Here is a 25648-nt window from a genome sequence, read left to right as displayed (position 1 = left end):
GGTTTCAACAGATCAGAGATATACTGGTGAGCTTCACCATGTAGAGCTCTATAAGTACAGACTAAAATTTTACAATGAACCCTAAAATTTACTGGCAACCAATGAAGAGAAACAAACTGGAGTAATGTGTGACCTCTTGTTTGTGCCAGTTAAAATTCTTGCCCCAGCATTCTGTACAGATTGAAGGCGATCCAGAGCTGATTTGTTTAAGTAAAAAAAAAAAAAAAAAAAAAAAAATCCAAGCGAGAAGAAATAAAAGCATGCATTATCATGTTCAAGCTCTGTCTTTGACACCAATAGTCTGAGTTTAGAAATGTTTCTTAGATGATAAAAACATTTTCGAACCAGTTGCTTTGAGAGTTTCTCAAGAGACACTGAACTGTCAACTATGAGACCCATGTTTCTGAGACTCAACTGAACTGAAGGGCCTAAAAAACTGATAGGCTGCTTAATTACTGAAAACGTGATCGGGAACAATAATTAAAGTTTCTGTTTTATCTGTATTTAACTAGAGAAAGTTGTAATTTAATCATTGTTTAATTTCTGACAAACAATTACTTAAACAAGACAATTTATAAAACTCAGAAGCTTTGAAAGAACCGTATAACTGAATGTTATCAGCATAGAGAAATGCTGAGACCAATGCTGATAAGAAATATTATTGTAACGTCCGATAATTTGGCCTAGAGGGAGAATATAAAGCAAAAAGAGAATCAGACCGAAAATAGATCCTTGAGGTACCCCACAAGGCAGAACTAATGTTTCAGACAACTTGATTCATACAGACAGTAAAAAGATCTCTCAGATAGAACTGTGTACTCTCCAGAGTCTCCTGCAATCAAAATGTCACTAGACACTGTAAGTCAAGTGGTTTCAGTGGAGTGCAATTTGCAGAAACCAGAGCGGGAAAAGTCCACAACTTTTTGGAGAAAAACAATGTTAAGTTGTTTTGCTACCGTTTTTTCCAAGAGTTTAGACACAAACGGTCAATTTTGATATTGCTTGTCACTGTTTGGAAGAGATGGATCCAAATTTGGTGTCTGTAAAACTGGCTCAACGATAGCTTGTTTAAAAAAAGCAAAAGAGGACCAGGTATCAGAGGTAAGCAAAGTGCAAGTGTGGTACTGAGAGGATGATGGAGAAATATTAGACCTGACAGAAATGACCTTATTTACAAAAATTGTTCAAAAATGAATTACAATTAGATTTAGTATAGATTGGTACATGAGGAGAAAGACAATATTCATAATTGTATCAAACAACACTTTAGGATTGTTCTTTTTTGAAGCTATAAGATTTGAAAAATATTCAGTTCTGTCATTTTTTAATCATGTCGTTAAATGAGAAAATTGATTCCTTGAGATGTACCCCATGAACCTCAAGCTTGGGAGCCTTCCATAAATGTATTAACTTGCGATAATATCTCCTAATATAATATTTTCATTAGCAGCTGGATAGTGTAGTGGTAAGACTACTCTGCATCTAAAGGTCAAAGGTCACTCTTGAGGACGCCAATGTTCACATTTTGGACAGAGAGGACAGATGGTTTGAAAGAGGAGTGAAAGAAGCATCTATGTCCACTGTGAGCGACCATCTTTGAACAGAGGCGGGGGTTTACGACACCAACTCTCTGCCATCTATAATCCAGTTTTGAGATCCCTCCCCAGACGCCTTAACGCCCACTCACATCCTGGGCCATCTGACCTCAGGAAATCACATGATAGGGTGGGGCCAGGTTTCACAATGAGCTCACCCGAAACCCTGGCTGATTGTGACCCACACCCAGTTTCACACCTTGGCTCATGTGAGGTAGAGGATCATCAGGGGGTCCATTGTGCGTCTTTGGGGGGTTACTCCCACGGGGTTTAAACCTGGGACTCTCCACCATTTGACCCTAGAACTGAAGAAGCTTCTCGGATAAGAGGTGGAACGTCCTCAAGCAACCTAAAGAAGTCCAGACGCTTTTCTTTCCAAGCTCCTTAGACTACGATGACCTGGATGACTGACAACCTACACAGACAAGACTATACACGTTTAGAGTGGGAGTTGCAAGTTCAATTCCCACCTGGTATCCAGTAAGGGTCCTGGCTAGACCCCCCATGCTAAAAAAACCAAGCCCTGGGATGGCGCAGCTACATCTGCAGCTCGGACACAAGCATTTCACTACATGTTGTACTCTGTATAATTGTGTATGTGACAAATAAAGGTTGCTTTTTTTGTTTGTCCCTATCCAGGGACAGAAATTTGAAGAGTGGAGACAACACTCTTCAAAGTCAAAGTTATTTATATAGCACATTTAAAATAACAAATGTCGACCAAGGTGCTGTACAATTAAGATAATCAAAAAAAAAATAAAAACAAAAACATAGGGAGACATGATAAAAGTTAAGAAAAAGAATCATAAAATTTTAAGGTTTGAGTAAGAAGTAGGATAAATAAAAGTAATACAAACTCATTCTGATTGAAAAGCCATGAAGTAAAAGTGGGTTTTCAGACAGGTTTTAAAAGTGTCCAATGTTGGACAGGTCCTGATGTGAAGGGGCAGTTTGTTCTGAAATTTGGGAGGAGTCACAGCAAAGGTCTGATCTCCTCTGTGCTTTAATCTGTTCCTCGGAACAGCCAGGAGCAATTGATCCGCAGACCTCAGTGATCTTGCAGGAGTGTACCAATTTAAAAGATCAGGAAGGTATGAGGGTGCTAACCCGTGCAATGCCTTAAAAACAAATCATGAAATCTTAAAATTAGTTCTAAAATTAACTGGCAGCCAGTCTAATGATGCCAATATGGGAGATACAGTGGCTTGTAAAAGTATTGGGCCCCCTTGAACTTTCCCACATTTTGTCGCATTACAGCCACAAACATGAATCAATGTTATTGGACTTCCACATGAAAGACCAACACAAAGTGGTGCACACGTGAGAAGTGGAACGAAAATCATTTGTTACAAATAAATAACTGCAAAGTGGGGTGTGTGTAATTATTCAGCACCCTTTGGTCTGAGTGCAGCAGTTGTCCATAGACGTTGCCTGATGAGTGCTAATGACTAAACAGAGTGCACCTGTGTGTAATCTAATGTCAGTACAAACACAGCTGCTCTGTGACGGCCTCAGAGGTTGTCTAAGAGAATATTGCGAGCAACAACACCATGAAGTCCAAAGAACACAGCAGACAGGTCAGGGATAAAGTTATTGAGAAATTTAGGCTTAGGCTACAAAAAGATTTCCCAAGCCTTGAACATCCCACGGAGCACTGTTCAAGCCATCATTCAGAAATGGAAGGAGTATGGCACAACTGTAAACCTAGCAAGACAAGGCCGTCCACCTAAACTCACAGGCCGAACAAGGAGAGTGCTGATCAGAAATGCAGCCAAGAGGCCCATGGTGACTCTGGACGAGCTGCAGAGATCTACAGCTCAGGTGGGGGAATCTGTCCATAGGACAACTATTAGTCGAGCACTGCACAAAGTTGGCCTTTATGGAAGAGTGGCAAGAAGAAAGCCATTGTTAACAGAAAACCATAAGAAGTCCCGTTTGCAGTTTGGGGGACACAGCAAACATGTGGAAGAAGCTGCTCTGGTCAGATGAGACCAAAATGCAAAACGCTATGTGTGGCGGAAAACTAACACTGCACATCACTCTGAACACACCATCCCCACTGTCAAATATGGTGGTGGCAGCATCATGCTCTGGGGGGGGGGCTTCTCTTCAGCAGGGACAGGGAAGCTGGTCAGAGTTGATGGGAAGATGGATGGAGCCAAATACAGGGCGATCTTGGAAGAAAACCTCTTGGAGTCTGCAGAAGACTTGAGACTGGGGCGGAGGTTCACCTTCCAGCAGGACAACGACCCTAAACATAAAGCCAGGGCAACAATGGAGTGGTTTAAAACAAAACATATCCATGTGTTAGAACGGCCCAGTCAAAGTCCAGATCTAAATCCAATCGAGAATCTGTGGCAAGATCTGAAACTGCTGTTCACAAACGCTGTCCATCTAATCTGACTGAGCTGGAGCTGTTTTGCAAAGAAGGATGGGCAAAGATTCAGTCTGTAGATGTGCAAAGCTGGTAGAGACAGACCCTAAAAGACTGGCAGCTGGAACTGCAGCAAAAGCTGGTTCTACAAAGTATTGACTCAGGGGGCTGAATAATTACGCACACCCCACTTTGCAGTTATTTATTTGTAAAGAAAGTTTGGAATCATGTCTGATTTTCGTTCCACTTCTCACGTGTGCACCACTTTGTTGGTCTTTCACATGGAATTCCAATAAAACTGATTCATGTTTGTGGCTGTAATGTGCTAGATTGTGAGAAAGTTTAAGGGGGCCGAATACTTTTGCAAGCCACTGTATACGTTTTCGCTTGCATGTGCCAGTTAGTAACCGTGATGCAGCGTTTTGGACCAGCTGCAGTCGGCTAAGTGACGACAGACTAACACCAGAGTAAAGACCATTACAGTAGTCGAGGCGAGATGAAATGAAAGCAACCCTAACCCCTAACCCTAACCCATGCCAGTGGCGGACTCCCTCAGACATCGGTGCGTTGGTGGTTCTTTGTGTCTGGGGATGGGCGTCCAGGTACACGCCGGCTCACTCCACTTAACGGCTACCCTGAGGTACCCCTGAGCAAGGTACCGTCCCTACACACTGCTCCCCGGGCGCCTGCTTAGTGGGCTGCCCACTGCTTCACTGAGTGAATGGGTCAAATGCAGAGAAAAACAAGTAATTTCCCCATGGGGATCAATAAAGTATCCATTATTATTATTATTATTATTACTCCTTGGCGGCCGCTTATCGGGGCCTGGAGCCTGGGGCTCGCTCGGGCCACTTCGGAGGTGGGGTGCCCTCAGCCTCTCGGCCTGGGGCTCGGTCACTCGGGCACAGCTGGCTGCCGGCGGAGCTCACGGGCACGTCACTGCAACTCCCCCTGGCTTCTGCTCCGCGGCTGCTGGGTGAACCCTCATCTGGGACTCTCCTCAGCTCTTTCTGGGACAGTGGCGCGGCTGCCCCTCTGTTAGTCTTCCTTGGTCTCTTGTGTTCTGGGGGCCTCTGGATGTCTGGAGTTTTGATCTCCTCCATACCTGCTTCATGCCCTGGAGGACGGGGCTGTGCCCCCCCCCACACCCTCTAGCAGATCATTACATGAAGGAACCTTTTAAAAAAAACAAGCGCGTCCATGCTCACAGGTGTACACACGGGTGATCACACCCACAAACTACACCCTTTTGGCTCCTACCTCAAAGCACACTGTTCTGTTGATCTTATGTGTTGCACAATAATGTTTAATATTTAGTATTTACTGTCATATTCCCATATATCATTGTGATGTTGTTTATTCTATTACTCTTGTTCGCTTCGGCTTGTTTTCTTTTTTCTTTCTCAACAGGTGATCCAGGTGATTGATATATGCATTTTTTCTTTTTTCTGCCCATTCTGTTGGTTTTTGTTTTTTGCCCTTCTCCCCCGTCCCTCTTCTCAGCTGTTTCTCTTTCCCTCTTTCTTTCTCCCCTTCTTTCCCCCAGTCAAGTCTGTCCCGTATACAGCAAGTGAAAATAAAATAAACAATAAAAGGTGAATCAAATGGACCATTATGGCAAGGCTGGGATGGTCAATTTGGTAAAGTAAATCCGTTGGGCATCTTTCTTTGCCTTTAGACAATAATTCTGATGGCAAAAGAGCCAAACGGGACAGGCAAAAAAAAAGAAAAAAAAAAAAAAAAAGAAATGAAAGCATGGATAGCTCTCTCAAAGTCTCTAAAACAGAGAAATGGCTTCACTTTAGCAAGTAGCTGAAGATGAAAGAAACTGGTCTTGATTACAGCATTAATCTGTTTGTCAAACATTAGAGTCAAAAAGCACTCCTAGGTTCCTCGCATAAGGATTTTTAGAAATTTCTAAGGGGCCAAAGTCGCAGTAGTCACAGAGACCAAACACAATCACCTCTGAGTCTTTGAGTCAGCTGCATAACAATGGAATGAGATTCCATGTTTTTTTTGTTTGTTTGTTTGTTTGTTTTTTTGTTTGTTTTTTTTTTTTTTTTTTAAATTGAACCCATAGAGAGCATATAAATTGAAAAGAGAACTGGGCCAAGAATGGACCCCTGGGGGACCCCACAAAAAGTGAGGTTTTTGAGGATGATTTATCCCCCAAAAATAAATGTATTATTATTAATAATAAAGTAGTTGTTGTACATGTACAGACCATAAATATGGAGTCCAGCTGTGTTTGATGCTGCTGGGCAGACTGACCACTGGGAACCTCTGAGCTCTGCTGGTCCACTCTGTGGAGGAACCAAAAAGAGTCAGAATAATACAACAAAAACTTTAAAACTTAAAATGCAACCTTCTGGTCCTCTGCACAAACATTAAAACACATAAAAATTAAAAAAAAAAAAACTCCCACTTGATAATGCCTGTGATGGAACCACATCTGACACAAAGACGTTCATTTCTCTTATTGTCAATAGAAAATTGTACTTAGTAGTCAGTATAATATTTTAATGATATAAGTTTGTATATGGTAGAATAGTGCATGTTGACCTTTTGATGACTTAGGCTGTTGTTCACTACAAGACTTGTTATAAATTTCTTCCCACAGTAATAGTGACAGCTGGACACTCTTATCTTCACTTCGCACCTTGTTTTATTGTTTGTGATAAACTATGTCTATTTTAGGCTAAGTGGCTTTTGTTTAGATGAACGTTTGGACTTCCAGACAAGCAGGTTTAGGGAAGTCTTTATGGGGTCACACTCTGACCCCCCCCACACACACACACGTATACACATCCACATTCCAATGTAATGAACAAACGCACGCACTGATGTATATAAATAAAGACCAGGGCAGTGGCAGGGTGCGAGTCTCGGAGCCCTCACTCCCGTGCGAGTGCTCTGTGACTCCCCTTGCTGCAAGTAAAACTGTGTGTTTCTCCTCTCTGATTCTCAGCTGAAGAAGTGTTTTAGAATACATCTCTTGACACTTATCTTAACATTCTCTTCACTGTGTACATCCAAGCCCTGATAACAAAAGCTGAACAGTGATTTTTGGCTTTGTAAAAATACTTTTAACACAAAATGGCTATTAAAAAATATGAACAGCTAAAGATTCAGTATCCTCAGAGACTTTGCAATAAAACTATTAAATCTTTTGCAGATATTATAGAGAACATCAGCAGTCAAAGATAGCAAGAAGAGTACCACTGATTTCAGTCCCCAAAAGGTTGATTCTGTTCATCTGGACGTTTTCAGTGGGAGAAACGTTTCGTCACTCATCCAAGTGACTTCTTCAGTCTCAGCTGACTGCAGGTTTCCCCAGTCTTATAAACAGTACATTTGCATAATGACTGAAACCAGCCCACTGAACGAACAATGGGCTGGGAGGTCAGTGCCTTAATCTTAATTATGCAAATTCTCATGGCCATTGATCAACAACCACTGATCAATGGCCATGAGTCCCATTCACAGAGAGTTGGGGAATGGCTGCAATCACAGCATTGTAAGATGGTGACAGATGTACCCTTAGGCCCCTCCTTGATTCAGAGATGGTCTTTCCCTTTTCACGTAAATGGCCTCCTTGACTCCGCCCTCAAACCAGCGTTCCTCCCTGTCCAGGATGTTACATCCTCATCATTGAAAGAGTGTCCACTGGCCTGTAGGTGTAAACAGACTGCAGAGTCCTGGCCTGACGAGGTGTCTCTTCTGTGTTGTGCCATCCTCTTAGCCAGAGGTCGTTTAGTTTCCCCGATGTATAAATCCTGGCAATCCTCCTGCACTTAACAGCGTACACTATGTTACTCTGTTTGTGTCGGGGGACCCGATCCTTGGGGTGGACCAGTTTTTGGCGCAGCGTGTTTTGGGGTTTAAAAGCCACTTGGCATTGATACTTTAAACAGTAAAAAAAACAGAACATAAATGTTAAACTAAAAATCTGCAACAACCTGAAAACCCCCGGGCTGGGCCATCTCCGGCACACCTGCTCTCCATCGGGGTGATTACCTGAAGAGCTACTTAACCTGGCGCTGACACATGCTCCACGTAGCAAAACTACTCCGCTTAGCCTTAGGGTAAAACTGAGACTTACTATTCCTCGCATCTTTTCTGGTGGCTGTCGGAGGATCCTGTATATCTCCAAACAATGGGTCACTTGCAATCTTAACTTGCCTTTCGACAAACTCAACATCGCAAAAAACCACTTTACGTTGAAACCTCTCCTGCAGATCGCAGACAACATTCCTCCACTTATCCCTGAGCTTATAAGGCAACTTTTTTATAACTGCTTGCATATTAGCAGAGACATCCAACTCATGCAAGAACTCAACGTCTCCCATTGCATTACAACATTGCCTTAATAAAAACCCATATTCCTGCAAAGCCTTCACATCATCAGATTTTATAGGTGGCCATTTACTGACCCTTTCAATGTAGGCAGCAGCAATTTTCAGCGAATTGCCAAAGTTCTCTTGGAGCAAAGATTTAGCTTTAGCATATCCATACTCAGCAGGCATATACTGACAGCTTCGGACCATTTCTCTTGGATGGCCTCTAGTATATTGCTCGAGAAAATATAAACAATCCTTAGCACTGTGAGCTTGACTCTCCACCATGTGCTCAAAAGCTCTCATAAATGTTTGATATTGCAAAGGATTGCCATCAAATAACTGAATGTCACGTCTTGGTAACAAAAACAGAGACTGCTGCTCAGCTAATAAAGTTGTAATTTCATTTTGTTTCTTCAAAACTGTGACTAAATGATCATGACCCTCACCACCTTGCACTGTATGTGTAAGAGGTTTTGATTGTGCGTGAGACTGCGACATCATCTGAGTAGTTGAAACTGCACCTGGAAATACTTGATGTAACTTCGTCTCTGACTGTTCCAACGAAATGACCTTAGGCTGAGAAATATTTTTAACCTCGGGCCTCACATCCAATACATGTGCTTGATGATCACTTGCATCAACACCCTGATATGGTCGCTCTGGTAACACAGGTTTGAACGTCGGAGCATTAGGATTTAAAACGGCTAAACGCCCCTGCTCTCGTTCTAAATACGAATTCATTCCATCAGATTTACCATTAACAGCACTTGAGACTCGGGACATTTCAGAAGTTTTTAAAACATTCACCTTTGCTGCTGAGGCTGCTATTTCAGTTTCTAAGTCAAGCAGCTCCTTTCTTTTCTTAAGCTGTATTTCTTGTTCTTCCAAAGCATGCTTTTCTTTCAACAACCTCTGTCGAACAAGAAGGGCAGCCATGTCAGCTTCTGCCATTATGCGTGCTGACAAGGCAGATGAAACCATTGAGCCACTGAGTGATGATTTGCTTTTCCTACAACTTTTGTTTCCAACATTAGAGACGCTATCACTTGGATTAACATCATCTATCGCAGCACCTTTACCAACATTCCCGGCGTGCCTAGAAGCACCAGAACCATTTCCAGCAGGTAATGGATCAGAGGAATCAACACCAGGTGGATTTAAATGTGGCAAATCAAGCTCAGACACCTGATTTTTACTCTGAGGGTTTCCCTTTGCATCATGAAGCCATTTCTTTATTTCTTCCATAAACTCAGTATTATGTGCTCGCACACTTATAAACCAAGCAGTTTGTTTTTCTTGCTCTTCTTGAGGAAGCAAAGGAAGCAAGGTTTCATGCAGATGAGTCGCCTCATTAAGCAACACAGACAAATTCTCTAACTGAGCCTGAACAGTGGAAACATTATCCTCAGATTGCTTTAACTCTTTAATAATCTTTATGACATTTTTAATTTTATTAATCTTAGTGTGACGTTCTGTTTGAAGCCTTTCAATCTGATTCTCCAAAGCCTTAGCAGTCGGTTTCGGCTGTCTTTTCTTTCCATCCGCATCACCACATTGTGTTAATTGGTGTGTCTCCATTTTTTTTCAAAACATTACAAAATCCAAACACTGAACTGCACCTATGCCACACAGCTTCATTCCAACACATCAACTTGATGACATTCCCCTCATAAAACCTTGGACACACAATTAACAGGAGCAATATCCCCCACTATCTGCCTATTAAACCTAACTAACTCAACCTAGTCTTCCGTACATACTAGCGGTGGGTATTTATGTACCTCCATACCGTCAGCTGTGAGGAAGACAAACTGTCTTAAACACAAACTGCGGCGGTACTCCCAAGCCAATGGCTTCAGCCGCCTGATGCACAATAACTAGAAAGCAAATCAGTACAACGCCTTGTGCAGCTGTACTGGTAAAACCTAACAGGGGAACAAGACTCCTGAAAGAAATCTGTTCTGTGTAGCCAAAGGCTTCATCTAAAAGCGGGTGGACAAAGGCAACAGCAAACTATAAAACTCTCACCAATAAAACTCATCTATATATAAATAATCCAATAAAACCTCCAAACTTTTCTGTTGACAATTTATTACGGCTCTTCCAAACTGTGGCCGCGGCAGGCTAAACATGAGGACACAGATGACGCGCAACAATAAACGCATAAAACACACTTCTGTACCATTTGCTCCTTTTATTCCACATGCAACTGTCACATATACAAATCAGCACATGGGATTAACTATTAAACAAATGCACAGATTGCACAAACAAATAACTGCAACTCACCAATAACTGCACTAACTACTATGTCAAATTACAACTTGGTCTATGGCATCAATTAGTAGTGATGGGACGTTCTGTATCGAGGCTTCGGAGCGTGTGTCGAGTAATGGAGGGGGCGTTTCCGCGAAGCGCGTATCGAGGCTTGCTTCATTTATGGGAGGAGCTGAAAATGATGACGTCCGAAGCCTCGCTGCCCGGCTGTACCACGTGACTGGTTCATGAAGTGGTTCGAACTTTGCCACGAGCTATGACAGATATAAACCCCTCAGACTTCATTCAAAATGTGGGTGTTTGATGGAGAGTTGCGGTTAGTGAGAGTTTGGAGACCGTTTGGAGGTTTATGAGAGTGAGGAGAGAAAGTCAGGAGAGAATGGAGCCAGCTAAGAAGAGGAGGATGTCCTCCCCTGTGTGGGAACATTTTGATCTTATTCCTCCCAACAAGGTATGTAAATTTCTACAGAAGATGTATTTTCATAATACTGATGGTGCAATACAATTTATGTTAAGCTGTCTGTACTTTTGTACAAGGTGAAGTGTTTGCTATGTGCCAGGGAGCTGGGATATAACAACACCTCATCCATGCTTAGGCACTACAGAGCTTTGCATGAGAATAAGGGGAACACCGATTGTGGAGCAAGACCAGGTGAGCCATCAAATGCAATGATAATATAGCATGCAGTAATGTTACTAACTGATATAACAATATTATACAACTGTTATAAGTTACGTATGTGATATTTATATTTGTGCTTTGTCTTTATTGTCTTTCCTCAGAGAACAATCTCAAATAGATGAAGACCTGGTCAGCATGGTGATTGAGGACTCCCAGCCATTTAGCATTGTGGAGGACAAAGGATTCAAAAGATTTGTTAAATCATTAAATCCCAGCTATGTTCTCCCCACTAAAAAGGTCATAAAAGCAGTGAAAATTTAGTTTTTACAGAATAAAATGTGAACAGGCAGGACTGACGCCTCAGTGTGTAGCTGTCCATACCTCAACGTTACAAAAGCACAACTACTGTCCACACCCCAACCACACCTCACCTCACAGTAAATGATCATTTCCATTTCAAGCATTTCCAAATAATCATTTTCCATACTGCCACTATAAATATACACAGTATACTGCCATCACTACAATATACATGTTTTACACACTCCTTTTGTTGTTGACATTTACAGGCTGTGTGCAAAATGCCACACTCTTCAAATTCATGCCAGCTATTATTTTTTACGTCCAGTAGGTGTCCTGCTAGAGCAAATGAAGCTTCATGAAGCTTCGCATTGGGGTGAACCAATTGGATGAAAAGCTTCAGTGCTTCATGGGGCTTCATCTGCCCATCACTATCAATTAGTGCACAAATATACAAAAACCATCAAGTTCCAGTTAAAATACATCAAAATCATTCAAGCTGCGTTCAACAGAAAGTTTTGCCTCATGCTCACCCTACCTTTCTGCTCATCAACATCAGGTGCCATGAACAGGTGAGTGCAACCACATTTATCATCTACCACACCCATGAGACACGCCCCACACCCGTGCACCAATACAGTGAGTCCATTTAAACCAACCCACTTAGTCAGAAACAACTCATATGGCTCCTACAATCTTATTTGAGCTGCGTTAAATCTGCCTACTTGTGTCTAGGTTTCGATTCGGCGTCCAGTGTCTGCCACCTGCTCAATTGGATCACCCAGTGCATCATCTGGCCCCTTCACTAACTCCACGGATTCCCTTCTCACGGACTTCCACACTTCCCTCCCGAGCTCCCACGGTCCCGCTCTAATCTTAAGCCAACTATTCTAACTCAGTCTTGATGTGTTTTCCCCGCTTCCCGGCTCCCTAGTAATCTTCTCCACTTTCTGTTGCAGCCTCCCCGGGTTTTTTAGTTCCTCGTTTTGCTCCTTTGGTTTTCCCGGGTCGCCTTTTGTTATTATAATAAAGTGTCCTTTTCTGCTAGCGCTCGAGTCTGCGTCTGGATCCTTTTTGTGCACGCACGCCGCGGCGCATGACAAATATACAGTATCTCAAAATTGAATTCAAAGATAAAGTTAATAACCACCGAGATAAGAGAAAATAGCTCAGGTAGATTAAATAATTGGTTGTTGCGTTTATATTTTACAGATTAATATCTGAAGTTGGTAGTCCAACTTGTCCATTTCACAGATATCTAAAAAGATATCTCTGAAGATCTGAATATTATATACATCTCATACTATATATCATCTCAAAACTTTTATCCAGAGTTTAGCTTTTTCAGGGTGCAATCTTGTCCGTTTACTGAGAAATCTTACTGTCGGCATTCTTACTGTCCGTATCTGTGATGGGGTGAAGGTATTACTACCTTGGATATTTTATTCCTAAAATATATTTACAGTTTATAATCTCATCTATGAAAATAAAAGTCAAAGAAATGTTTATCGTCTAGAACTAAAAAGCAATGAGGAATCACTGAAGGAAAACACTTCGGACTGCACAGTCAAGGGGACAACTAGATGAAGTGCAGGGGGAGAACTACAAGAAGTAATGAGGAAAACAGCAACATTGTTGAAACTACTTGTGAAAAATCAGAAAAGTTGACTAAATACCAAACACACGTGACAACAGGTTACCAAAATAAACAAACTGATGGAGACTTAAAACGAGATGACAGACCACTGAGCAAAAGACAACTGATGGAAAAGTATTCCTAACAAAATCATTATAATAAAATTAATGATGTGATAACTCTTTCCATGGGGATACACTGAGAAGAAAACTTTGATAAAATTTAAAGTAGTCAGTGTACAGCTTGTAAAGTTGACGTCTCCTCAAAATAACACAACAGACAGCCATTAATGTCTAAACTGTTGGCAACAAACCTCTAAGTGAAAATGTCCAAACTGTCAATATTTTGTGTGAATTCCACCATTATTTTGCAACACTGCCTTAACTCACTTGGGTGTGGAGTTCAGGTGAGCTTCACAGTCATACATTGTATCAAAGTGTCATATTGTCAGGGTATCCCCTAGAGATGGCACGATACCACTTTTTTATGTCCGATACCAATATCATAAATTTGGATATCTGCCGATACCGATATGAATCCGATATAGTGTTTTTTAATCAACAAAACTGTTTTTTAAATATCTTGCTGCATTTTGTATAAGTTCATACTCAAGTTTAAAACAACAACTACACTAAAGCTATTCTGTTATACCTGTATGCAAAAAAGATATTTCATAGTTCAGCAATACTGATCAATCTAATAAACTTAGACCTACACCATCCTCCCTATTCTGGTATTTTAAAGAGTACTTAGCGTAAATATTAAGCAACCTAACTAATAGGGTTTCAACTCCCAGCAACAATAAAAATAAATAAATAAAAAATAGGGAACCACCCCTCACGCTCCACCTCATGATGCTTAATCGACGTAATCAACCTTAATTTGATGCAGTGTGAAAAAAAATGCACAGAAATCAATTATTTTTCAAGAAATATTAAATAGATTCAACATCTTTCTTCAACAAAATTGCAGATTATGTAACGGAGCGGAAAGGCTGATTTTATTCCCACAGTGTCGTTTTTTAAAGGAAGGAAACCTTCCTCCAAACGGACAGAGCAGTGGAGCCGCCAAGGGAAAGCACACGATTAAAAAACTGTAGAATTAAAATATAATTTATTATATTTATATAGTTAAAAATGTAAGATAAATTAAAACAACCTTGGCCAAGGGATAACACAATAAAAATCAATAAAACACAACATTAAAAGTCCAGTGGGATCCACCACAGCATAAAAGTCCCAGGGAGTTAAGAAATCCAGCGGAGTCCTCTCCTTCCTTTCCGCATTCGCGTCTTGATATGCTAGAGAAAGGGAGGAGCGGCAGTCACTATTCTTCTGGCAGTTTTTATTCAATAAAAGGGGATAAGTCGAAGACTTACCCCGGGTGGGCAGAGCTCTCAACTCCGCCCGCCGCTTCTTTAAAACTGCAAGGCCACACAGCCGTCCCGTGCCTTCCGCTGGTGCTGTCTCCGCTCTCCCCGCTGGTACTGTCACTCTCTGCCCTGTGCGCTGGTCCTCTGTGCGCTGGTGCTGTCCGTCCTGTCTCGAACGCCAAGCTCCAACCCTCTTATGTGTCACTCAGCACTCTGTAAATTACACTGCCTTTCCTCTCAGGTGTGTCCAATTAGTAAAAATGGGGAAAGGCGGAGTCTCTCCAGGACAATTTGACGGGATAACCAAAACATGCAATCTAAATAAAACACTGCACAAAATATAACCAGTACATGCAATATAAAAATATAAATAAGTACACTTCACATTAAAATACAGCACAGCAAAACAACATCCGTCCTTCCCTGGATGACAACTGCACAGATAGTACCTTCCCAAAGTAAAAAGTACTATAGCTTACTAGGGTATATATATTAGACTTAATAGTTACTATATACAGTAATGGACTTCTATTCATTTTACATCAAATTAAAACTTTGGGTGTCAGATAATTATTTATTAAAAGCTCGACATTTTAAATGAGAATAAGAAAGAAAAGTATGTCTTTGTGCCCCCTTTTCCCTGTTAATGCCCTATCGGCCCCCCTGGCTAAACTTTGCTAGATCCGCCCCTGCACAGTTACCAGCCGTCAGCTACGTAGAAAAAGATCCTCGAGTAGAAAGTAATAATAAATAAATTCTAACAACAGCTGATCAAGCTTAAACGTGCTGCTGTTGTTCAGCCGCTGGTTTCCTCTTTCTGGTGCAAAGTGGACCAAAAACAAACCAGAGAGACGGACTCGCGACAGAAAAGCCGATCAGCTGATCAGTTTCACGATTGAAGTAGCAGCCGGAGAGCGAGAGGCAGTCGCTTGTTAAGCTTAACGCAGGAATGCTTTACAAACATTCAGAGATGGACTTACACACTTGCTTTACTTCTTTCGGGGATAACTTTGTCGGAGATGAAATGCCGGGTTGCTAGCGAAGCTCCACATGCTATCCAGACCACCGACAGGTCCCGCATGCCACAGCCGCTCTATCACGTGATGCATACTGCTCCGACGTGCTAACTTCTGAGGTGAGTTACGGCGTGTTGCAAGTTTTGTGAGGTGCTTTCGTGATATTTAATGGATCGGATTACATTTTTTATTTTTCTCCGATATCCGATCCAGTAATTTAGGTCAGTATCGGACCGATACCGATACGTAATATTGGATCGGTCCATCTCTAGTATCCCCATAGAAAGATATAACAAAATATTTACAAAAATGTGAGGGCTGTACTCACTTTTGTGAGATATGGTAAATGTATATCAGCTGACCTTACATTCACACACAGGCTAGAACTGAGATGTTCACCCTACAACAGTGTGGAAGTTCCCACCTACACTGTGTTTGAAGCAAAGCACAAAGGAGACGCCTGCTGGAGCAGCTGGAGTCCTACAGACACTCAGCCTCTTCACTTCAGAAACAACTCCTACAACACAAATTCTTTACACTCTGACTGCTGTGTTTGTGGAAACACTCCAACACACACCGCTGCACATATGAACATAGAAATGTGTGTGAAACAGAGCTGAGCTGACATTAAACATGATGGAGGGTTTATTCACAAACACTGAGTCACAACAACATTTACACACACATTACCTCTCTGCAGGACAACACGTGCCTGATTTAAAGTCAATGAGTTTCTTTGACTGGTGTTTAAATAAAAAGCAAAAATTTGTTTATATTCTAACATGTTTTTTTTCTCTGATTTTATGTAGTGTTAATACTTGTGATGTGTTTTCTCACCAAATAAATCTCCTCAGCAGCATTTCAGAGATTTGGTATTCACCACTTTGCAGGAGACCAAATAATCTTTCATTCAATTCCTTTCTGCTGTAGTTCATATTAGAATAAAATGGTTTTTACATGTTTCACTTCCTGTTTGCTAAAGTGGATTTTCAGTTCTTTGGAAATCAAAGATTTGTTTTAAAGAGGCAATTTAAATGGGATTGAGGGAATGAAGTGTTTGCACTGCAGTTTATATCCAACAACATCAAGCAGTTAAATCAAAGAGTTCATGTTACTAACAGCTCACCTCTCTGCAGCAGACACAGGCCAGACTTTAAAATTAAGAGGGGGCTCTTTAGACCAGTCACTCTGTAAGGACACAGAGCTGGGTGGAGGTCCAGGCTGGTCCCTGTGAATAATGATGGAGCAGTGATGTGAGTGCTGAGCTGTGACATGGAGAAGAGTCATGGACAGTTAGAGATGGTCATCTCACCTCTGAGCTTTGGTCTGGCTCTCATGTTCCCCACACAGAGTGCTTTTAGAGGGAGGGGCTCCCTCCTCTCTGTCCTCACACTGATCCATGCTGCTCAGCTCACACACACTTTCTACCTGCAGAGGAAACACAAATCATTCATGTGCACTGACCCCTGGACTAGGTCATTGAATGTCTGTTGTGAGTCGCAAGTAAGTTGCCTGCAATGATACTTAAGGTCCAGCAGGTGTCAGTATGGAATGTGCTGAAACGCTTCACGAGGCCTCATCTACCCATCACTACTTAATTGTGTGCTGCGCATCATGTAGTACACATGGGGTAATGAGAAGCGATTAACACCTTATGACCAGCTCCTGACCAGCAATCGGTCACAAGAAAATCGAATCTGTTTGAAATCCTGGTCGCCGCTCGTGAGGGTATCGCACTGTTGAAGCAGTGCCAAGAGACAATTTAACAAAACCTCACACATTGCGCATGCGCAAACTCTGAAATGGAAGTGAAAAAAACGGAGCAGCGGCAGTGCAACGTGTGATCTAGACACACTGATGGAGGCCCAACTTGTAGAACTTTGGCAAGCTCATCCGAGCTTTTTCCAATGTGGCCTCACAAATTATCACAACTGCAACAACCGTGAACAGAGTTGGATGGGCATTGCTGCTCAATGTTTTTCATTGGCAATTTAGCAAAGTTGATGGTGGTGTTTGTGCTGGAACTAAGCTGCACACAGCTGATGTTAGCCAGGAAAGCATTACACACTGACTTTATTACAAACACACACAGTTTGTTGTGTGAAGAAATCAAACGTGAGCTGAACAAACAGTAAAGTTCCTAAAGACAAACTGTTAAAGGAGGAAACAAAGAAAACTTACAGTTTCTTCAAACACCAACAACAAGCTCCACTCCACGAAGCTCAGGAAAGAAGGAAACACCCAGAGAGGCGTTTGAGGACACTCAGGAGCATGAAAATCTGTGTGCTGCGTTCAGGTGCACCTCGGAATATCCGAAATCTCTGGCAGGTTGTGATTTATTCCTGCTGGTTTTCCTGTTTGAAACACAAACATGTGTCATCACTTTGTTGTTGTTCTTCCTGCAGCGTTTGAATGTTTCAGCACTAAACTGATGTTTCTTCAAAGATCATTTCAACTTGTTGAAGTCATGAATGGAAGTGCAGACTGAGTGTGAGAGCCAAAGTGAATGTTTATGATTTATTTATTATGGTGGCACAGGTTTAGATTTTTCTGCACCTCAGGTGATTGCATGGGGGTGTGGTCACATGTTATTTACCTGATGCTGGCGTTCTCAACAGAGAAGTTGGGTGAGCGGGTTTTTACACGTCATTTGACGTCACCTTTCAGTCAATTTCTCAAATGATAAAAGTTCATAGAGGGGCTATTTGGTTTGAATGAAGTGAAAAGTTTGTTGTTTTTGTTTTGAAATAAATACACAAACACAAGTGGGGCTCAGTTTGGCTTATTGCAGACGAGTCACAGCTCAAACCAACTCAGCCAGCAGCAGCTTTATTTGTGGATTGAAGTCGCAACACTGAGAGTGGATCACATGATGTTTAAGGTGTGTCATGTGACATGTTCAGTATTGTCACACATGTCTAGATTGTCCCTGATATCATAGCTGCTCAAACACTGATGATTATATTTGAAGAATTATTCCTGATGGCAGCAAAGTTTGAATGGAGCTCTCTGTCTGTGCTGATTTGTCGCCCTCTGGAGGTCAAAGCACAAACTGCATGATGTCACTGTAACCACCACAGTGACAGGAAGTGTTTTTAAATGATGAAATATGTCAGTGATGCTGATAGTGTGTTCATCACAGACGCTCAGGAATCAAAGTGAAAGCAGAGAAACTGGAATGAATCAGGTGATGTAGAAGATGGAGAAACAGGGTGGAGAGAGGATGCTGCTCCTTCTTTGAGATCAAACATGTCGTGTTGTTCACGTGCTGTCAGCGTGACGCACAGAAACCATGGAAACAAAGTGTGAGTGAAATCAGTCCAAAGTAACAGAGTGAAGAGCAGCAGATGAAGCACAGAGGACACAAAAGGAAGGAAAGAAGGAGACAAGGTCCATCTGTGTCCTTTCAAACAAACAAGCTTCAACGTCCAGGACTGAAACATGAGTCCACATATTTATACACATATTTATTTAATGAGAATAAAACAAGAATATTTATAACACATCAGCAATAATCAGGCCTGGGATCCTCCTGGTTACAAACAGGGTCCAGGACTGGGACCCTCAGGTGGATCCTGCAGGGTCTGGTTCAGGAAAAGGTTTTAGTAGAAAGGTATGATTTCATTTATTAGAAGAGATCAGAGCATCATTCTGATTATTAAGCTTAAGTCAAACATACTAATGCGCACGGCGCCGTGACACTTAATGATCTGTTACTGTACATTTGTCACATGTGTGTATTTGTTGTTGTATTGTTGCTGCCATGATGCATCACATGGGACCATCACACTACATATGTGACTGTTGCTATGAGGCTCCTTTTCATTGATGCTGTGTTAGTTTCAGATGTAACAGGACTCAAAGCTTTTGTCTCATCAGTCCACAGAGTCTTTCCCAAACGGGATCATCAACATGTTGTTGGACGATGTGAGACCATCCTTTGTGTTCTTCTTGCTCTGCAGTGGTTTTCTCCTTGGATTCTCTTTCTTATTGTTCAATGATGACCTTAACTGAGGCCTGCAGCTCTTTCATGTTGTTCTGGGCTCTTTGTGAGCTCCTGGATGTCGATGTGCTCTTGGAGTCATTTTGGTGCCCCTGGCTCCTGGGAAGGTTCCCACTGTTCCCCACTTTCAGCATTTGTATCTAATGGCTCTCACCGTGGTTCAACAGAGTCCCAAAGCCTTAGAAATGGCTTTGAACCCTGTGCAGACTGACAGCTGGGACTCTGTCAGCTGATTGTGTAGATGGTGGCATTATGTGTTGCTGTTTGACATCTTTCAGCCTGTTCACTTTCTCACACGGGTTCTGTAGAAGTTGAAGAGTCTGTTGATCCAACAGGTCTTCTTCAGGCTGAGTGTGTTTGTCAGACTGAACTCAGCTTTAGAAACAAATGTGCTTCATCACAGTTCATCCATGATCGAAGCAGAGGGGCAGTTACTTTTGCACACAGCTCAGGTAGGTTGGGCTCACCTTTGTGCCTTAATCAGTGACATCATCATTTATTTACTTGTGTTATCTTTGTCCAACAGGAACATTTGTGTGATAAAAACAGTCAGAAATGACTGAGTGAAAAGACTTTTTCACACCACTGTGTGTGATCGTCGCCCCTGGAAGAGTTCACTAATCTGCAATGAGAGGCGTGATCAACACGAGTGCACGAGTGTCACATGACTCACAGCTGTGCATGCAGTGGCAAAAGGCTGAGTGTGCGCCATCAGTCTGTACTCAGTCCTCACTCTGAGCCTCACATCTTCCTGCTGCTTCATGAGAGCAGAGCTGAACTTCCTGGCTGTAGGAGAGACGAGGAGGATCCTGGTGCAAGAAGCACAAATGATGCAGTTTGTTTCCTGTTCACACTCAAAGTGACTAAAACCAGATTTATGAACGTGTCATTTCTCTGAGTCACTGATGGAAACATCAGCTTGTATGAACTGTTCAGTCTGATGGATCCTCTGAAGTGTGTCAGTGTGCTGTTGGAGTAAAGCTTAGTTAGACTTGGACCTGGTTGGTAGTAGTCATAGATCTTGACCACGGCTGGCTTCAGGTTGTCCACTGGGAGCTCCTGGATGATCTCTAAGCTGTGGTTGATGGGTGTGTCCTTTGATAACTGGACGAGACAGAAACAATCGCAGACACAGTTTGTCCCAAAGATCATCATCTGGTGTCCCCACTGTGGACTTCTCTGACCTCCTCTAAGGACACCAGAACAGGATCTTCCTTTGGTTCAACACGACTCACCAGGAGGCCACGTTTGAGCTGTGAGGAGATGACATCATCACAGTGATCACATGACGTGTTGGTAGCGTCTGTCTAATTACTCACACTCTGGGAACATCCAGGACCTCCATATTTGTAGTTTTCTCCTTCCCACTGTAGCTGTGTTTGAACAGTGTGTGCACACATGCTCTTCATCACCCACAGTGACTCCACGCTGGTACAGAGCTCTCCTCTAACCTGTCACATACTTACAGGGATGTATTTCCACAGTCAGTCTGGCAGATCCACCTGTGGGCTCCACCTCTGTGTGGACTTTCACACTGAGAGTGGGGACATCAGCAGGTGTTGGGATGTTGTAGGTGGCACAAATCTGGGAAACAAACAGAACCAATCACAGCTCAGTGCAGCCTGCTGTCACTTTTGTACACCGTGACACTTTTATATTTATATCTCTATATTTATCTATTTATCTTAATATTTATCAGAGTACTTGATTGAGTTACTTACTTACTTACTTTACTTACTTACTTACTTACTTACTTACTTACTTACTTACTTACTTGAGTTATTGAGTACTTGGAGGATTTTGTCAAAAGCCTAGCTGCAGCGTTTTGCACAACCTGCAGACGATCCAGAGAACCTTTGCTTAGACACACCAGGAGACACCAGGAGATGCCGGACTAGAGCAGATACTGAAGGACCCGTCCCATCCTGGCAACAAACTGTTCCAACTCCTGCAATCTGGTAGAAGGTTCCTCATCCTCCGGGCAAGGACAGAGAGACTCAAGAGGAGCTTCTATCCCCAAGCCATCCGTGCCCTAAACACACACACCCGCCCTCTCACATCATCTATAACTGACTGAGACAGGACTCTCTTCCAGACACTCTAAACCCAGGCACAATGTACACTTCAAATGTACATTTGAAATGGTGGACGGCTACATTTCACTGTGTGTTATACTTGTATAACTATGCATGTGACAAATAAAGAACCTTGAACATAAACAGCAAATTACAATAATCCAAGCGTGACGAAATAAATGCATGTATAGCAATCTCCAGTTCAGAGCGAGATAAAATCAGGCTTAGCTTAACCACATTTCTTAAATGATAAAAACAAGACCGAACCAGAGATTTCACATGCCCATCCAATGTGAGACTCGAGTCAAAGGTGACACCTAAATTCCTGATAGAGGATTTAACATAGAGTGAGAGAGGACCGAGGGCTTTCACTATCTGCGATAGAAACCTATCAGGGGCGCATACGAGGACTTCGGGTTTCCCCTCGCTGAGTTGGAGGAAATTTGCAGCCATCCAACGTTTGATCGAATCTAAGCAATCCTTCAGATGCTGAAGCTTAGATAAATCCTGGGGCTTAAAAGAAACGTACAACTGTGTTTGGGGAGTGCGACTGTCTGTGCAGTGTCTATTTGTGTCTGTCTACACGTTGGGTGAGTGCCGAGTATTTGGTGGTGCATATGGGGGTGGGAATGCACGTCTGTGTCCGCGTGCGCCTGTTCGTCTGTGTCTATATGTCAGGTTGGGTCTCAGACTCAACCTCTCTGGGAACATCTCAGGCCCTCTAAAGTACGGAGGCCTATCTCCCCTCACCACACTCCCTGCCGGTGGCTGATGCCCTCAGACGTTGGTGTGTTGGTGGTCCTTGTCGTCTGGGGCTGGGCGCTCATGTATGTACCAGCTCACTCCTGGTGGCCGAATGGCGGGGCCGGGCGCCTGTGGCCCGGCTGGGCCCCTTCCGGGGGGTGGGATGCCCTCAGGCCTCTGGGCCTGAAGCTCGGTCCTCTCTGGCACAGCTGGCTGCCGGCAGAGCCCGCGGGCACGCCACTGCAACCCCCTCTGGCCTCTGCTCCGTAGCTGCTGGATGACCTCTCCTTTGGGGCTCTACTCAGCTCTTCCCAGGAGGGTGGCACGGTTCCCCCCGCTTTTGGTGGTCCTCCTCGGGTCCTCGTACTCTCGGGCCTCTGGATATCTGGGGCCTGGATCTCCTCCATACCTGCTTCATACCCTGGTGGACGGGGCTATGGCTCCCCACACTCCCTAGCAGATCATTACATGGAGAAACCTTTGGAATGCAAGCATGCTGATCCACACAGGTATGCACACAGGTGTACACACGGGTATTCACAGACGCGGACTACAGCTTTCTTGGCTGCTGCCTCAAAGCACATGGTGCGCTGTCTATCTTGCGTGCTGCACAATATCGTTTATTATTTAGTAATTGGGGTGGCTGTAGCTCAGGTGGCAGAGCAGGTCAGCTACTAATCAGAAGGTCGGTGGTTCGATCCCAGGCTTCCTCCTGGCTGCATGCCCAATATCCTTGGGCAAGATACTAACCCCATGTTTGCCTACTGGTGGTGGTCAGAGGGCCCGGTGGCGCCAGTGTCCGGCAGCCTCGCCTCTGTCAGTGCGCCCCAGGGCAGCTGTGGCTACAATGTAGCTTGCCATCGCCAGTGTGTGAATGTGTGTGTGAATGGGTGAATGACTGAATGTAGTGTGAAGCGCTTTGGGGTCCTTAGGGACTAGAAAAGCGCTATACAAATGCAGGCCATTTACCATTTACCATTATTTAGTAATTATTGAAATCTACTGCTAGCTAGTTTATTGTGATGGTGCTTTTTTGTTTTTCTTATTATGTTGCTCTTTGCTGTTTGCTTTCTCTTCTGTTTTTTTTTCTCTCCATACAGGTGATCCAGGTGTTTTGTTTTTTTTGTTTGTTTGTTTGTTTGTTTTTTCTCTCTTCCCCCCCTTCTCACCGTCTCTTCTCCCCTTTGGTTTTCTTTCTCTCCCTCTCTTTCTTTCATTCTTTCTCCCTGTCCTATCCCCCAGTCATGTCTGTCCCGTTTGTAGCAACTGAAAATAAAATAAATTCATAATTATAATAAAGGTCAATCAAATGGACCAATATGGCAAGGCCATGATGATCCACTTGGTAAAATAAATCCGCTTGGCATCTTTCTTGGCCTTAAGACAACAATTCTGATGGCTATAGATCCAAACGGGACACAAAAAGAAATAAAATAAAATAAAAAAGAAACGTACAAGTGAATATCATCAGCATAACAGTGATAAGAAATGTCCTCAAAAGAGCCCATTATATGCTGGAGGCGGAGAAGATAAATTAAAAACAATAAAGGCCCCAAAACTGACCCTTGAGGGACATCATAAGTAAGGGAGGTAGAGGATGACCTAAAATCGGAGACCGCCACAGAAAAGGATCGGTGATGGAGATGAGAGGAGAACCACTCTAAGGCAGTTCCAGATACACCCACCCAATTTTTCAGCCTTTCAATGAGGATGTGATGGTCAACTGTGTCGAAAGCTGATGTGAGGTCCAACATGAGTAGAACAGAGCATTTACCTGCATCATTATTCATCAAGATATTGCTTGAGACCCTAAGAAGGGCTGTCTCCGTGGAGTGAAATCGACGAAAACCGGACTGAAACCATGTTTATGTAGAGCTGCCATAAGTTGCTGAGCCACAACCTTTTCTAGAAGCTTAGTAATTAACGGTAACTTAGAGATAGGTCTGTAGCTGCTCCAAAGAGAGGGGTCAAGCTGAGGTTGTTTTAAAAGTGGGAGAATAGCAGCGTTTTTAAAATAAACCGGAACTATACCAGACGCCAGTGAAGAGTTGATTAAAGTGAGCACACATGGGCCAATAGACTGGAAGACATTTTTGAATAATGATGCAGGTATAATGTCAAGTAAACAGGAGGATGCTTTCACTGAATTCACTAATTTTACCAGCTCAGGTAGTGAAACAGGAGAGAAAGTATCCAAGATAATGGGCCGGGATGGGGTAGAGATCGAGATAACAGGTGCTGAGTGTGTAAAATTCATTCTCACGTTATGAATTTTTGCGGGTCGTCCAGCCCTGGCCGTGAGGTGTCCCTTATTTATTTTTCAGGGAGTTGGCAACCGTAGATGAACATCATTCAGAGAACAGCTTCCAGCTTCTTTTGTTCTGCTACAGTTTGGATGGATTTGCATTGCAAAGAGACTGAAGTGGATAGGGTCAGGAGGTCAAAGGTCAGAGCTCCTGTGGGTCTGAGGGCGGCCTCACGCTGGAGAAGGATGAAGGAGTCTGACCTGAGCCAGTGTTGGACATGAACACATCAGCACTGCTGTCAGTGAGCCTAACGACAGCCGTTAGCATCATTTCAGTGTTTCAGTCATAAAAACACTTCCTGTCTCTGTGGTGGTTACAGTGACATCATGCAGTTTGTGCTTTGACCTCCAGAGGGCCTCTCTGTTACTGTGTGCAGCAGCCTGTGTCACTCATGCAGTCATGCACTGCGGTCTCATAAGGAAACTCAGCTTTTTGATATAAAGTTTTTCTTGTTCATATATATATACATACATACATACATACATTGGGTGAATGTGCAGTAGTAGCAGCCAGCAGGTGAATTCTGTACCTTGTCTGGACTGTTGTGGGAAGGACTCTGTCCTTAGTTTATGGTGTTTAACACTTTTGCACCACAAGGAAAAGGCCGGACGGTGAACGCGCTTGTCCGCAAAGCTGAGGTCAGCAGTACAGCCACCTCCGGGTGGTCCGGGCAAATCCAGGTTTTGATTGCATGATTTTTTTCTATGAAGTGTGTAGAAACTGAGGAATGCAGTAAAGAGAAGTGTGTGTGTGTGTAAGAAGTGTAATGTTCTTATTCCTCTATGAATAAAACATCAAGAATTGCACCTGGTGCTAGCTTCAGCTAGCTGTTTATTATTCTCTCTACCACGATCACTTTCTTCTTCTTCACTGTATATCTTATTGATTACAGAGCGCCCCCTGTGGGTAGCTTCAACAATAGCAACTATCATTACATCCCCTTTCCAAACAGGTTGGTGTTATAATAACCACAATTCCAAAGAGAACT

The 25648-nt window shown here is 42.9% G+C and overlaps 1 long non-coding RNA gene across 1 annotated transcript; it reads right to left on the bottom strand.

The window, feature by feature from the left end:
- Positions 1-10516: 10516 nt before the first annotated feature.
- On the bottom strand, positions 10517-17791 carry LOC147333521 (uncharacterized). The gene is made up of 3 exons (XR_015128384.1): positions 17714-17791; positions 16845-16960; positions 10517-16760 (listed from the first exon to the last, which is right to left on the bottom strand). It is a non-coding gene; the product is annotated as an uncharacterized LOC147333521 (long non-coding RNA).
- Between the last annotated feature and the right edge of the window lie 7857 nt (positions 17792-25648).

This window comes from Aulonocara sp. 'chitande type north' Nkhata Bay, linkage group LG3, assembly GCF_057382095.1.
Source record: "Aulonocara sp. 'chitande type north' Nkhata Bay isolate Kocher_YH1m ecotype deep benthic linkage group LG3, A_spYH_male_GT1.1, whole genome shotgun sequence".
Taxonomy (NCBI): domain Eukaryota; kingdom Metazoa; phylum Chordata; class Actinopteri; order Cichliformes; family Cichlidae; genus Aulonocara; species Aulonocara sp. 'chitande type north' Nkhata Bay.
The sequence above is the reverse complement of the archived record's forward strand: the minus strand, read 5'-3'. Positions and strand labels throughout refer to the sequence as shown.